This window comes from Pongo pygmaeus, chromosome 18 (genome assembly GCF_028885625.2).
Source record: "Pongo pygmaeus isolate AG05252 chromosome 18, NHGRI_mPonPyg2-v2.0_pri, whole genome shotgun sequence".
NCBI classification, from domain to species: domain Eukaryota; kingdom Metazoa; phylum Chordata; class Mammalia; order Primates; family Hominidae; genus Pongo; species Pongo pygmaeus.
The window spans coordinates 30,542,422-30,556,868 of record NC_072391.2 but is presented as its reverse complement, the minus strand read 5'-3'; the positions used below and the strand labels follow the sequence as shown (position 1 = coordinate 30,556,868).

General features: G+C 50.7%; 1 protein-coding gene and 1 non-coding gene across 3 annotated transcripts in view; one reads left to right on the top strand and one right to left on the bottom strand.

The window, feature by feature from the left end:
- The window catches only part of GSG1L (GSG1 like), a 279,380-nt gene that overhangs the window by 195,330 nt on the left and 69,603 nt on the right, over window positions 1-14,447 (top strand). The gene's annotated exons all lie outside the window — the stretch shown is intronic.
- On the bottom strand, window positions 7,867-7,973 carry LOC129016463 (U6 spliceosomal RNA). The gene has a single exon (XR_008494851.2). It is a non-coding gene; the product is annotated as a U6 spliceosomal RNA (small nuclear RNA).

The window sequence follows — 14,447 nt, the reverse complement described above, 5'->3', positions numbered from 1 at the left end:
TGGCCTGTGCATTGTGGGGTGTCCAGCAGCATCCCTGGCCTCCACCTGCTACATGTCAGTGGCACCCCCTCCCCAAGTCACGACAACTCGGAACTTTCACGGGGGAATGTTCAGAGACAGTGACTCCGGGACTGGCTGGACACAGAATCAGCAAGACTGCTGGTTTGGGGTTGGGAAAGGGGAAAGTGAGGTCAGGTCATGGCTGGACTCGGATGCCAGGCTAGGAAGTGTGGGGGTGCAATGAGAAACCACCAAGGGCTTTAAGTGAAGGAGTGACAAGTTCAGGGTGAGTCTCACAAAGACTGTTGTTGGGGTACAGGAAGGGCCGGCAGGGCCGGTACAGACTGGGGAGCACGGCCAGGAGGTGACTGCAGGTGTCTGGCCACAAGGAGATGGTGGCAGAGGGAACGGAGGACTGTGGATGGGCTCCAGAGAAGCAGAACTGGCAGGACTTGATGATCCACAAACTGCAGGGCAAGGGTGGGAGTCATGGAGGATGCAGATGCCAGGCTGCGACCATGATGGGGAAACAGGGGAGTCATCCCATGAGGGCAAGAGCATTGAAGGAGGACAGTAGTGCATTCTGGGCGTGTGAGGTTTGAGGCAGGCCCTCCTGCAGGAAATACTCCGTCATCACATCTCAGTCTCTGCAGGGCTAGGAGGGCGGGGAAGGGAAAAGAGGAGAGTGGAGGGCCCCTGATAAGGTAAGAGACGGAGCAGGAGATGGGAGGCAGAGGAAGACGATGAACAGGCCCCTGAGACAGAGGGAGACACACACTTAAGGAGAGAGAGAAAAGAACAGAGAGAGAGAGATGGATGGAGACAGACAGAGAGAGAAGGAGAGAGAGATGGAGGGAGACAGAGAGAGAAAGAGATGGAGGGAGACAGAGAGAAAGAGAGAGTGATGGAGGAGACAGAGAGACAGGAGAGACGGAGGGAGACAGACAGAGAGAGAGAAGGAGAGAGAGAGATGGAGACAGAGACAGAGAAAGATGGAGAGAGAGATGGAGGGAGACAGAGACAGAGAGAGATGGAGAGAGACAGAGAGAGATGGAGAGAGAAACGGAAGGAGACAGAGACAGAGAGAGACGGAGAGAGAGAGGGAGGGAGACAGAGAGAGAAGGAGAGAGCAATGGAGAGACACAGAGACAGAGAGAGAGAAGGAGAGAAGAGATGGAAGGAGACAGAGGGAGAAAAGGAAAGAGAGATGGAGAGAGGCAGAGACAGAGAGAAGGAGAGAGAGAGATGGAGGGAGACAGAGAAAAGGAAAGAAAGATGGAGAGAGGCAGAGACAGAGAGAGAGACATGGAGAGAGAGATGGAGAGAGACAGAAACAGAGAGAAGGAGAGAGAGATGGAGGGAGACAGAGAGAGATGGAGAGAGAGGGAGGGAGACAGAGACAGAGAGAGATGGAGGGAGACACAGACAGAGAGAGATGGAGGGAGACAGAAACAGATTGATGGAGAGAGAAAGAGACAGAGAGAGATGGAGAGAGAGATGGAGGGAGACAGAGACAAAGAGAGAAGGAGAGAGAGATAGAGGGAGACAGAGAGAGATGGAGAGAGAGATGGAGGGAGACAGAGACAAAGAGAGAAGGAGAGAGAGATAGAGGGAGACAGAGACGGAGAAGGAGAGAGAGATGGAGGGAGACAGAGTCAGAGAGAGGAGAGAAATGGAGGGAGACAGAGAAAGAAGGAGAGAGAGAGATGGAGGGAGACAGAGAGAGGAGAGAGAGATGGAGACAGAGACAGAGAGGAGAGGGAGTGAGGAAGAGAGAGAGGAGGGAGAGAGATGAGGGGAGACAGAGAGAGGAGAGAGAGACGGATGGAGACAGAGACAGAGAGAGAAAGAAGAAGAGAGAGATGGAGGGAGACAGAGGGAGAGAAGCAGAGAAAGATGGAGGGAGGAAGAAGGAAGTGAGAGACAAAGGAGGAACAAGAGAGACACAGGGAGCAAACAGCAGCAAATGGGCCGACATTTACTGAGCACCTGCTATATACCAGCCCATCATCAAAGTGTTAATCCTATGAGAGGGAAGGCCACTGACTCTCCTCAAAACCCCTTTGCAATTCCAGGAGCCTTGAAGGCCCTCCTTCTTCTGTTCTCTCCACTTCCATAACTTGCACTCACCTGTAGCCTTTTTCTTACCTGTCCAAGGAAGGTCCTAGAATATCAGAGGAGAGCTGAGCCCATTCTCAGTGAGGAGCCCCATCAATGCAGGAGACCCCCAGCTCTGGGAGGACGGGAGGCCCTGAGCCCTGCTCCTACCTCCTGGCTGCCGCACTCACATCTGCCTTCCTCCTTCCTTCCCTCCTCCCCCTGCCTCTTAGTGAACACATGCTGGCCTTCCAAGCCCATCTCCAAGCTCACCTCCTCTTGGAAGCCTTTCCCCAATCCAGGGAACACAGACCTTTTATCTCCTTCAGGCCCTTCTCGGAGGGTGAAACTCAGATGCCTTGAGTGGCCTGGGAGGGAATGTGGATGAGTGAGCGAGCTGGGGATATTGCGGGAGCTATGGCAGAGGGCAGCAGACGGGCAGACGATGGCACCACTGAGGGGCTTGGCAGCTGCAGGCCCTCATGAAACGGCCCAGCTCCAGCCTAGCTCCAGCTGAGGGTTGTCGAGAAGAAATGTGGACCCAGTGTTGCCAGAGTTTCTGATTTTTTACAAGAGAAGCCAAAACTCCCATATTTTAATGGAAATCCTCCAAATTTTTAAAATGTTGGCACCAAAATATCATCTTTTTTTTTTACAGCTCTTGCCAACATCTGCAGGTTCGATTCAGCCCGTGGGGTGCCAGTTTTAGATGGTAGCTGGATCTATTTCTATTTTAGCATTTGTAATAATTGATTTCACGTCACTGTTTATGTCACTCTCCTCATTAGCCTTGGAGGAATGGCCTTGCCATATTTACGGCCATATCCCCTGTGGCTGGCCCCATGCTTTGCATACAGAGGATGCTTAATAAATGTTAGTTAAATGAATGAGTTGGAGTGTTAGAAGCAAATCAGTGGCCTGCAGAAGGGTCTGAAGATTCTAGAAGGGGATCAGGACCCGTTAGCTGGGGAGGGAACAGTCACTGAGTCTTCGGGAGGTGAGACAGATGGGGCAGGCCCCTGTCATTTTCCCCTTCCCGGCTGGCCATTAGTGATTTAAGTACCGCCACATCCTTTGCATGTTGCTAGAAGCCTGGGCTGGTGGAGTCTGCAGGCCATCGGGCCTTTCATACAAATGAGCCTGGCCCCAGGCACAGGGCCAAGTAGAAATTGGGCTTTGGGGAGGTGGGAAGAGGTAAGAATTTTAATAAGTTCAATAAAAATTGGAAATAAAACCTACGCTGGAGGAACTGCTGGTTTCTGGCAGTTTTAAGGGACTTAGTGGAGTGAGTGTAGCAAGGGAGGCTGGGAATTTCTGGGCCTGGTCTGGCGAGAAACGCAAGGAGGTTGGGACGGGACTGCTAGGCCCAGGCTCCGACTCAGCCGGAAGGCTGGACTTTGAGGGGCGTGGCCAGGAAGTGGCTGGCCTCAGGGGGCGTGGCCTCAGGGGGCGTGGCCTCAGGAGGAAGCCGAGTGGGTGGGCGGGGCCGCCGGAGATCCTCAGGGTGGGTGCGCTGCAGGTACCCTCCTCCTGGTGGCCAGTAGAGGGCAGCACAGGCATAGGATCCAGCCCCCCAGGGAGTGGGTTGCGTGGGGAACCCAGCAGGGAAACCGAGGCCAAAGCCCTGTCTTAGGGGAAAGGCTGAGCTCCTGGAGTCTCTGACACACAGTGAGCAAGGGCTCAGTGGGGAGAGTCTAACTCCTGTCTGCCCAGCGGCCGGAAGTAGCCAGGCTCTGAGGACCACCTGCCACAGCTCATGGGGCAGCGCTCACTGATCTGCCCTGCCCCTGAGCAATAGAGGTGGGAGCCAGGCCCACCCTCTGCCTCCCAGTGGTTCCCACCTCTTTGTCAATGTGCCAGGTCCTTTACTCAGGCATCTCATCCCCATTTTAGAGATGAGGAGAAGGAGGCTCAGAGAGGTTAACTAACATGCCTGAGGTCACACAGCATGAGTGGGAGAGCTGGGCTGAGAGCCATGCAGTGCTTGCCTGCATAAGCACTGCGTCACCTGCTGTACGCTGAACTGAGCTTGTGCATTGATCTGGGTGGGCGTCTATTCCTGCCCCTCGTCCTAGATCATGAGTCTTAGGGCAGGACTTGGTCTATCTGGGTGATCCCTGTATCTCTAGTACCACAGACACCAAGGTGGCCTCTGTAAATACTTGTTGAAGGAATGAGTGTTACAGAAGCTGTGGTAGGAGAGGATTGGAAGACACATTTGAATCTTTCTGCCACTTCAAATAGGCACTCTCTCCTGGGCCAGGGTGGGCCACTGGTGGGGAATGCAGGGGGGTTGGCGTGAGCTGCACTCATCAGCCTGAACCCTCTAATAAATGCTCCATTGTAGGTCTAGAAAAGTGAAAGTGAGGGCCGGGTTTGGTGGCTCACGCTTGTAATCCCAGCACTTTGGGAGGCTGAGGTGGGAGGATCACCTGAGGTCAGGAGTTCGACACCAGCCTGGCCAACGTGATGAAACACTGATTCTACTAAAAATACATAAATTAACCTGGCATGGTGGCACAAGTCTGTAGTCCCAGCTACTTGGAAGGCTGAGGCAAGAAAATGGCTTGAACCTGGGGGGCGGAGGTTGAAGTGAGCCAAGATCACACCACTGCACTCCAGCCTAGGTGACTGAGCAAGACTCCGTCTCGAAAAAATTAAAAAGAAAAGTGAAAGTGAGAGCCTGCATTTGGGTAGCGGTGGAGGGCAGATTGCTCAGGTGTGGATCCTGGCCTCAACACTAGGTGTGTGCCTTTGGCCAAATTCTCCATCTTTCCGAGCCTCAGTTACTTACCCCTTCTCCAAAGTGGAATAACAGTCAGACTACTGGTGGGGTTGTGGAGATTAAAGGAGTAAGCACATATAAAGTGCCCAGCACAGTGCTTGGTACATGGTTGGCTCTGAGGATGATGACTGTAACAGAATTGGTAATATCGTGGCAGCACTGAGACTTTCATGGTATTTAAGTATGTAACGATTTGGTATTACAGTGACACTGTATGTAGTTCATGTAATGGGAGAGGGGGTGTGGACAAGGTCAGTTACAGAAAGGGAAGAATGTATCTGTGTGTGAGAGAACAGACAGAGACAGGCAGAGAGATATACAGGACATACAGAGATATACAGAGAGGCAGAGAGATATACAGAGAAAAACAGAGGTGGGAAATAGAAAGAGACACAGGAAGGCAGAACTAGAGAGAGACACACACAGAGAGAAACAGAAACTAAGAGTGTATTTGGCCAGATGAGGTGGCCCACAACTGTAATCCCAGCACTTTGGGAGGCCAAGGTGGGGGGATCACTTGAACTGAGGAGTATGAGACCAGCCTGGGCAACATAGTGAGACCCCATCTCTAAAAAAATAAAATAAAAAATTAGCTGGGCATAGTGGTGTGCACCTGTGGTCATAGCTGCTCAGAAGGCTGAGGCAGGAGTATCACCTGGGGAGTCTGAGGCTGCAGTGAGCCGTGATTGCACCACTGCACTCCAGCCTGGGTGATAGAACAAGACCCTGTCTCAAAAAAAAAGTGCATTTACTGCCAGTGATTAGGGCACAAACAGGGCACAAACAGATATATATATATATATATAGAGAGAGAGAGAGAGAGAGAGAGAGAAGCATCCCTGCTCTGTGGTTGACATTTATCTAGTGCGGCCACTTCCACCTCCACTCCCCACCAGGTGGCAGTTATTTGAATCCCCCAGGGCCTGAGAAGGCCTGTAGGGCTCCCAGCCGGGATTGGATCTCAGGTGATGCTGGGGCAGGGGACACTTCCCAAGGTGACCAGGACAGTATCAAGCCAAAGGAACCTGGGGATGATTCTTAGTCAATCCAGGAAAACACACTCCAAGGACCAGGTCAGGAGTTGGGTGACAGAGGGCCAGAGGCCTGGTAGACCTAGAGCACAGTGGGATTGAGGTTGGGGGAAGTAAGGGACATCCCAGGAGGTGGCTGGATTGGAGCCCAGTATGGTCAGGAGCCCAGAGTGTGGAGGTGAGTTGGACTGGCTCACAGAAGAATGCGTGGGACTGGCGCCCACTCGGTCTCATGCACCAGACATCACAGCTGACTCCAAGTCTAAGGGGACCTCACAGCACAAACCTGTCTCCCAAACCAAACCCTGAGCCTTGTGGCAGGGACCACATTCTGTTCATCTCTGTGTTTCTGGAGCCCAGTAGGACTCAGTGGGAGCCTCTGTGAATGTTTTCAGATGAAGGAATTGCTGGGTAGAGTTGTGATGTTGGAGGTGGACCCACACATGGCCTGGGCTCCTTCCTGTGGGCCAGAATGCAACCAGCAGGGAGGGCCCCGGACCTGGAGAGCAGGGTTTCATCCTCAGCTTTGTAGGCTGATGTCCAGAGCTTTCCTGAGAGTTCACACGAGGGCTTTGCAACCTCCATTTTGCTGCATCAAAGCCTGTTGGGTCTCATGTCTGGGTTCTGGTTGTCTCATGTCCAAGGGGTGGAAACTTGTTCAATCTGAGGCAAAACCATATTTTTCTAAAGGTCATTCTGTAATTTCATCTCTCAATATTTCTCCTGGTGGCTGCAGGTGGGCACAGGGGAGAGCAGCCACCTTTGAGAAGATTAAGTCTGGTTGATGACTTTGGCTTTTGGGGATTTTGCTGAGAACTGCAGGGATGTGGCTGTCTTAGGAGAGAGGCAGTGAAGGGCTGTGTTGAGCCCAGCCTCTGACTGTCTCCATGTCATCTCTATGTCATAGTGTTCATAGTGGATTTCTAAGCTTTTTGCCTTGATAGCATCCTTTTTCCCTTCTTCAACTTAGAACACAATGATTTTCCTTTGGAAACTATCTCTTTTCCACTCTCACGCCATGTTTACTGCACCACATCTCACTGCAGAGGTGGCCCCACAGCCCGACCAATCAAAACATTCCATCTGCTTGCCCACAATGATTGGTTCAGGGATGAGCATGTGATACAAATCAAGGCAATGAGATTCAGTTCTAGGATGTTTGTGGCAACTACTGGAACACCAGAAATGCCCTTTTTAATGAGGAGTGGATATAAGCTGGGAGCTGATGGATTCAACATATGGAGGGAATCTGCCAGAGAATGAGGCCAACGGACAGCAGTGCCTGAGAGAGGAAGAGACAGATTCCTGACCTCATCATATGAGCACCTGGATCATGCTCTGTATAATGCCAAATGATCCATACAACTTTCCATTACATGAGTTAATTTATTTCCTCCATTAAAAAACCCAGTTTGAGCTAGGTAGTCGCCACTTGTGATTATGAGTCCTAACACAGCTGGTATAGGCTTAGCCATAAAGTACTGCGGATCTTCAATGAGGGTAGGTAGGAGGAGCTGAGCCAGGGCCACAGGATCTCCTTGGGCTGTTGGATCTCTTTCTCCTGGCCCAATATAAGGAGCTTGGGCTCTCTTTTGGCTGTCGTCTCAAAATATGATAGTTTCCTGAGCTGAGTCAGGCCTTTGGGTCTGGAACCCCCTGTTGCCAAGCCCAACTGTACCTCTGGGATACCAGTGGCACATTTAGTAAGTGCTAGAGTTGGCAGAAATAAATTCAAATTACAATAAATGTAACTGGGTTAAATTCATCAGTTAAAAGTCAGAACTCTTGGGTTATAGAAATAAAAACAGCAAGATCCAACCATACAAGAGGCACACTTTAAAAGACATAGAAAGGTGGAAGAGAGAAGAATGGGAAAAGATATACCTGAAAAAAATGAACCAAATAAAGCTGGGTTAACAGTTTTGTTATCTGATTCTATAGAATTTTTTTCTTGTAAAAATAGAACACTTCACAAATTTGCATGTCAACCTTCCACAGGGGTCATGCTAATCTTCCCTGTATCATCCCAATTTTAATGTATATGCTGATGAAATGAGCACTGAGTATAATTTAAGACCAAAAATTATAAGGGAGCAAATAAGGAAATTATAGGTGAGTAAAGAGAATAACAAAACAAGAAAAAATATATCATCATAAGCATATATTTTCCTAACAACAAAAACTCTATAGCAAGCAATAGCTGACAGAACCTCAGGAAGAAACAGATAAATCAGCAATGATAGAGATTTTTAGCATACACACAGACATCTCAGAAACTAATGGAGAAACAGACAAAAAAGTGAACTGAGCTACTGAACAATACAATGAATACGTTTGAATTATTAACTATATATAGAACTCTATTTTCCCTCAAAAAACCCTAGAGAATATATGTTTATTTCAAGGACACACATATAGAACATAAACAAAATATGTTGGAGCCAGGAATTGGACTCAGCTTGATCTGTTTTCAAAGCTCTGTATTATTCTGCATCATGCATGTGTCTGTGTATATGGGGAGCATAGGTGTTGGTAAAGAGAAACTGGCTGCAGCCAGGCTGGGGTTCAAGGTTTGGGAGGCTAGTGTCAGGAGGGGTAGTTAGGTGTCAAGACCAAATGCATGGCCTGGTTTGGGCCATGGGCATGGCTCCCCCAGCAGACCCAGGAGGAAACCAGCCAGCCCCAGAGCCATTTTGCCTGCCCTGGTCAGTCCTGGCCCAGAGCCCACTGCTGTGTTTGCCAAATGTGTGACAATATTGCCATGGCCTTAGCAACTTAAAACAACACACATTTCTTAGCTCACAATTCTGTGGATCAGCAGTCCTGGCCTGGCTTAAGTGGGTGCTCTGCACTAGGCTGCAGTCAGGGTGTTGGCCAGAGCTGAGTTCCCCTTTAGAACCCATCTAAGGAAAGGATCTGTTTGAAGCTCACCTGGTTGTTCAGAGATTTCGGCTCCTTTTGGTTTCTTTCAGGGCTTCAGTTTCTCGCTGGCTGTTGGCTGGAGACCACCCTTAGCTCAAGGAGGTCACCTTCAGTCCCTTGCCTTGTGGACCTCAAATGTGGCTACTTACTTCATTAAGTCATCAAGAGGGACAGCCTCCTTGCAAGAGAAGTGTCGCAATCTTATGTAACATAGTCACATACATCCTGTTACCACTGCCATATCTGATTGATTATTGCAATTAAGGGGAAAGAATTACACTAGGGCATGGGATCGATCACCTTAGAGTTGCTCCTTCATAACCTTAATAAACGGCAGCTTGGCAGGCTTGGCAGACGCTGCCCTGTGACTAGAAAGCTGAATGGTGTGCAACCCATTCACTTGGGTTGGGTCACGTCTGAGAGAGTCGAGACCACTAGGCCATTGGCTTATCTTGGCTTGAGGGTCTCTGGCTCATCAGAGTGGATGAATCTGCCTTGGCATTTCTGAAGCCCAGGGAATATGGCCTCCAAATTGCCACAGTCACCCTTGCGGAAGGGACTGGAATCTGAGCCCTGAGATAGTAACAAATAACAAGACGTGGGTGTCTGGGGGAAGAATGGCTCAAGCAGTGGAAATAGTGCATGCAAAGGCCCTGGGTCAGGAATATGCTTTGGGGTATGCAAGGGACAAGAAGGAGGCCAGAGAGGGAAAGGGGGGCGAGAAGTGAGGTCAGGGATGGAGACGCAGATTTCCATGGCCATGGCTCAATCTATCAGTGCACTACTGGTAGACTTTCAGGGTGTTTCCAATGCTCTGCTATAGTGAATACCCTTGTCCATAAATTTTGCCCACACTTGCAAATATGTCTGAGGGTAAATAACTAGAGGTGGAATTGCTGGGTCAAAAGGAAAGTGCATTTCAGTTTGGACAGCCATTGCCAAATTCATCCTTCTTCCCTCCCAGAGTTGACACTCCCACTGGCCCTTTCTCTTTTTTTTTAATTTTTAATTTTTTTTGAAATGGAGTCTCACTGTCGCCCAGGCTGGAGTGCACTGGCACGATCTCAGCTCACTACAACCTCCGCCTCCTGGGTTCAAACAATTCTCGTGCCTCAGCCTCCTGAGTAGCTGGGATTACAGGTGCACGCCACCACACCTGGCTAATTTTTTTTTTTTTTTTTTTGATAGAGATGGGGTTTCACCATGTTGGCCAGGCTGGTCTCGAACTCCTGACCTCAGGTGATCCGCCCGCCTTGGCCTCCCAGAGTGCTGGGATTACAAGCGTGAACCACCGAACCTGGCCCTCACTTTCACTTTCCTAGACCTACAATGGAGCATTTATTAGAGGGTTCAGGCTGATGAATGCAGCTCACACCAACCCCCCTGCATTCCTCACCAGTGGCCCACCCTGGCCCAGGAGAGAGTGCCTATTTGAAGTGGCAGAAAGATTCAAATGTGTCTTCCAATCCTCTTCTACCACAGTTTCTGTAACACTCATTCCTTCAACAAGTATTTACAGAGGCCAACACGCCCAGCCTCCCACTGGCCCTTTCTGAGGGTCCTCCGTGCCTGTGACGTCCTTGGTCCCTGCCTAGGCTGGCGTCCTGTCCTGGTTTCACACAGAAGAGCTGCTGCTGTCTCCCTGGACTCCCAGCCCCTCCCTGCAGAAGGCTGTTTGGCGCTGCAGATGGCTGGGGAGTCTAAAAGCCCCTAAGAGGACACTTTCCCTTGATGGAAATTCTCCATATTGGGAAAATACTCCCCACCAACAGTCTTTTCCATGTGCTTTCCCCAGGATCAGAAACTCCCCAATGGCTATTCTGAGCCAATGTGTGAGTTCGCATTTACCCACAATTTGTCTCTGGGAAGGTGGAGGGCTGGCAGACTCTGCCAGAGGACAGAGAACAGAGAACACCTTGTCTGGAATGGGGAGCAGCTGTCCCCTAGCATGTGATATTGCAGGGGCTGGAAAGGCTGGGGGCTTCCGGACCTGCTGAGATAGAGGCTATGTGAGAGTCAATCAGCATTTACTGAGCACCTACTGTGTGGCTCCTGCACCTCTTCCTGCCTGACCAGGCCTGATTCAGGACCAGGGCAAGAGCAGAGCCTGTGTGAACCTGTGACCTAGGGTCTCTGTGGCTTCACACCTGAGCCTGGTCAGGGCAGGCAGGTGCAGACTGGGGGAGCCTCAGCCCAGGCTGCCCACCCAGGGCCTCCTTAGAGCCACCCCCTTCCTCTGGAGCCTCCCCGTCTCTTGCCTGTTTCTCAGCAGCTTGCAAAACCAGTTAAGCCTTAATCTTTGGTGATTGAAGGGGTCTCCTAGTCCTAAACCCAGCTCTGAGCCGGAGGGAGCCCTTGCTGGGAGCACCTGCCAGAGCCACAGGCCTTCCTCAGAAAACAGGCAAGATGGCTGGGTGTGGCAGCTCACGTCTGTAATACCAGCACTTTGGGAGGCAGAGGTGGGAGTGCTGCTTGAGGCCAAGAATTCCAGATAAGCCTGGCCAACACAGTGAGACCCTGCTTCTGCGCAAAAATGAAAAAAAAAAATAGCTGGGCATGGTGGTGCACACCTGTGGTCTCAGCTACTTGGGAAGCTGAGATGGGAGGATCACTTGAGCCCAGGAGTTTGAGGCTGCAGTGAGCTATGATTGTGCCACTGCACTCCAGCCTGGGTGACAGAGTGAGACTCTAACTCTCAAAATATAAAAAGTAAATAGAATAAATAAAGAGGGATAGAAAACCAACTCCTGCTCAAGGAATGTAACAAATGAGAAGAGCTGACGGTCTTTGGCAGGGACTCTAGGGCCAATGGGAGCAAAGACAGTGATGTCTGGGCCAGGCAGTGAGACGCATGAGATGCCCTGGGCTGCCAGGGCCCTGCCCTCTCTGCCCCTAGATTTGCTTGGCCCTGGGCAATCTCACAGCTGCTTACCCTGATGGAGCTCTTAGCACTCGCTGGAGGGTGGACTAGGGCATGGTGCCGAGACCCCCCTCCATGCTTCTGCGTGACCTCACTCCAGCTTTGTCCGCCTGTCATTCTGGCCATATATGGCCTGGGTCCCAATCTTGAAAGCTTCACATCTTGGATCCTGTCCCAGAACAGAGGTGGGCCTTGCAGAGCCAGACACTATCATGGAAGGTGTCTAGGTCCCTCTAAGAGCGCCCCCTAGAGCCAGAAGTCCGAGAAGACCAAGCGCCTGCAGAGACACGGAGCCAGCACGCACTTCCAAATGGGATAAGGCTGACAGTGTCACTCCTACCCCTCCCACAGCTCAAGACCGTCTCGTGGCTCCTCATAGCAACAGTCCCACCTCTCACCCACCTCTTAACCTCCTCACTGCTTCCCTGCCCTGGGTCTGAAACTGTGAACACACTTGGTCTCTTCCTGCCTCACCATTCTCTCCATCTGGGGCTCTCTCCCTCCAGAACCTTCACAGTTTTCAGGTCTCAGCTTAAATGTCACCTTCTCAGGGAGGCCTACCCTGACTTCCTTAGCTAAACTAACTGACTCAATCATTATCTTCCATATCCCGTTTTTGTCTTCACAGCATTTATTAAACTATGAACTTCAAAAGGTATTTTTATTTATTTGTTTTTGTAGAGATGGGGTCTCACTATGTTGCCCAGGCTGGGTTTGAATTCCTGGCCTCAAGCGATCCTCCTGCCTTGGCCTCCCAAATTGCTGGGATTAGAGGCATGAGACACTGTGCCTGGCTAAACTCTGAATTTTTAAATGTGTGTGTTTATTTCCCATCTTCCTTCATAAGACTATCAGCTCCCTGAGGGCAGGGACCTTTTTGTCTTATATACTCCTTTATTTCCTAAACCATGAAGACAGCCTATCATCCAGAAAGTGCTTAATAAATATTTGCTGAATGAATGAATGAGTGGAAGAGACTGTGGTGGAATGGTAAAACACCTGGACTTGGAGTTGGGCAGACCTGGACTCAAACACACTCCTTCCTTGCTGTGTTACCCTGGCTGAGTTGATTTACCTCTCTGAGCTTTACACTCTCATTTTTAAAATAGGGTGTAATGAAACCTAGCCTTCCTGGGCTAAGGCAAGGATTACACAGGACAAGGGATGGTCAAGTGCTTTACAAACTGTAAAGTGCCCGGGATAGAGAGAGGCTGTCAATTTTGGCTCTCTGGACGGTTGTCAAGGTGGCCGCTCATCCTCTCATTTTCTTAGTGCACAGGCAGATTTCTTAGGTCCTGGCCGGTGAAACTAATTGGATGGAGTCCCAGTGTTGCCACAGGGAAGCGTGGAAGCTCAGAGCACTTAAAACTTAACTGGCCAGAAGAGTTGGATTTGCATTTCAGCGAATGAGACCAGAGGGATGGAAGGTAGTGCTGGGAGGAATGTTCTTGAGGTGGCTTGCAAAGGGCTCAGTTCTATGCTGAGGCAGAAGGACTGAGCTGGTCGGGGGTGAGCTGGGGCCTGACACTGCAGGTGTAGACCCGTCACAGGTGTCTCTGCCGATCAGGGCCCTCTGAGAGCAAAACAGGGGGAGGCCCACCATGGAGACATGAATACAGTGACTTCCTGCTTGTCACTTGGGGACATTTAACTGGATGTCTTGGAGAGGGGGTAGGGAGAGAGAGGCAGACACAAAACAGTGGCAGACAGAGAGCAAGAGACAAAAATGAGAGACAGATGGAGAGAAAGAAGTCCCAGGGAAGGGGAGTTCGCCCAGTGTCTCCCATGAGTGCAAACCACAGAAGGAAATTAAGACAGGCTTCCCCGGGGTGCTGCACACTCCCCATTTACCTCAGAGAACCCCTTGCCTTTCGTTTTCTTGTAGAGACGGGGTTTCCCTATGTTGCCGAGGCTGGTCTTGAAGCCCTGGCCTCAAGTGATCCTCCTGCCTTGGCCTCCCAAAATGCTGGGATTACAGGAGTGAACCATCGCACCTGGTCCCCCACGCCTTTTTTTTTTTTTTTTTTTTTTGAGATGGAGTCTTGCTCTCTTGCCCAGGCTGGAGTGCAGTGGTGTGATCTTGGCTCACGGCAACCTCTGCCTCCTGCCTCCTGGGTTCAAGAGATTCCCCTGCCTCAGCCTCCCAAGTAGCTGGGACTACAGGCGCCCACCACCACGCTCAGCTAATTTTTTGTATTTTGTAGTAGAGACGGGGTTTCACCATGTTGCCCAGGGTGTTCTCAAACTCTTGGCCTCAAATGATCCGCCCACCTTGGTCTCCCAAAGTGCTGGGATTATAGGCATCAGCCACTGCTCCTGGCCACCCCCATGCCTTTCATCATGCAAGCATCTTGCCTCAAACAGTGTGCGTCTAGTATTTAGGGATCTTTATCTTTCCACATGGGCCCCCAAAGTTGAGCCAACCCCTTCCTCTGGTGCCCAATCAAAGAGAGACCAATCTGTTGCCAGGCTGGAAGAAAGCCGGGCTTGAACTTCCAAGAGAACTGGTGTGTGCACCTATGTGACACCTCCCTGGGGGATTCCTAGGCCTGTCAGGGACACTTTTAGAGCCCACCTCCACGTTCTGATGGGAGCCACCACCCCACTCCTCACCCAACTCTGCATCTCTCCCACTTCATCTGTCTGCATTCTCTCCCTGCGACCATTTCCACATCCGATGCCACAGGTACAA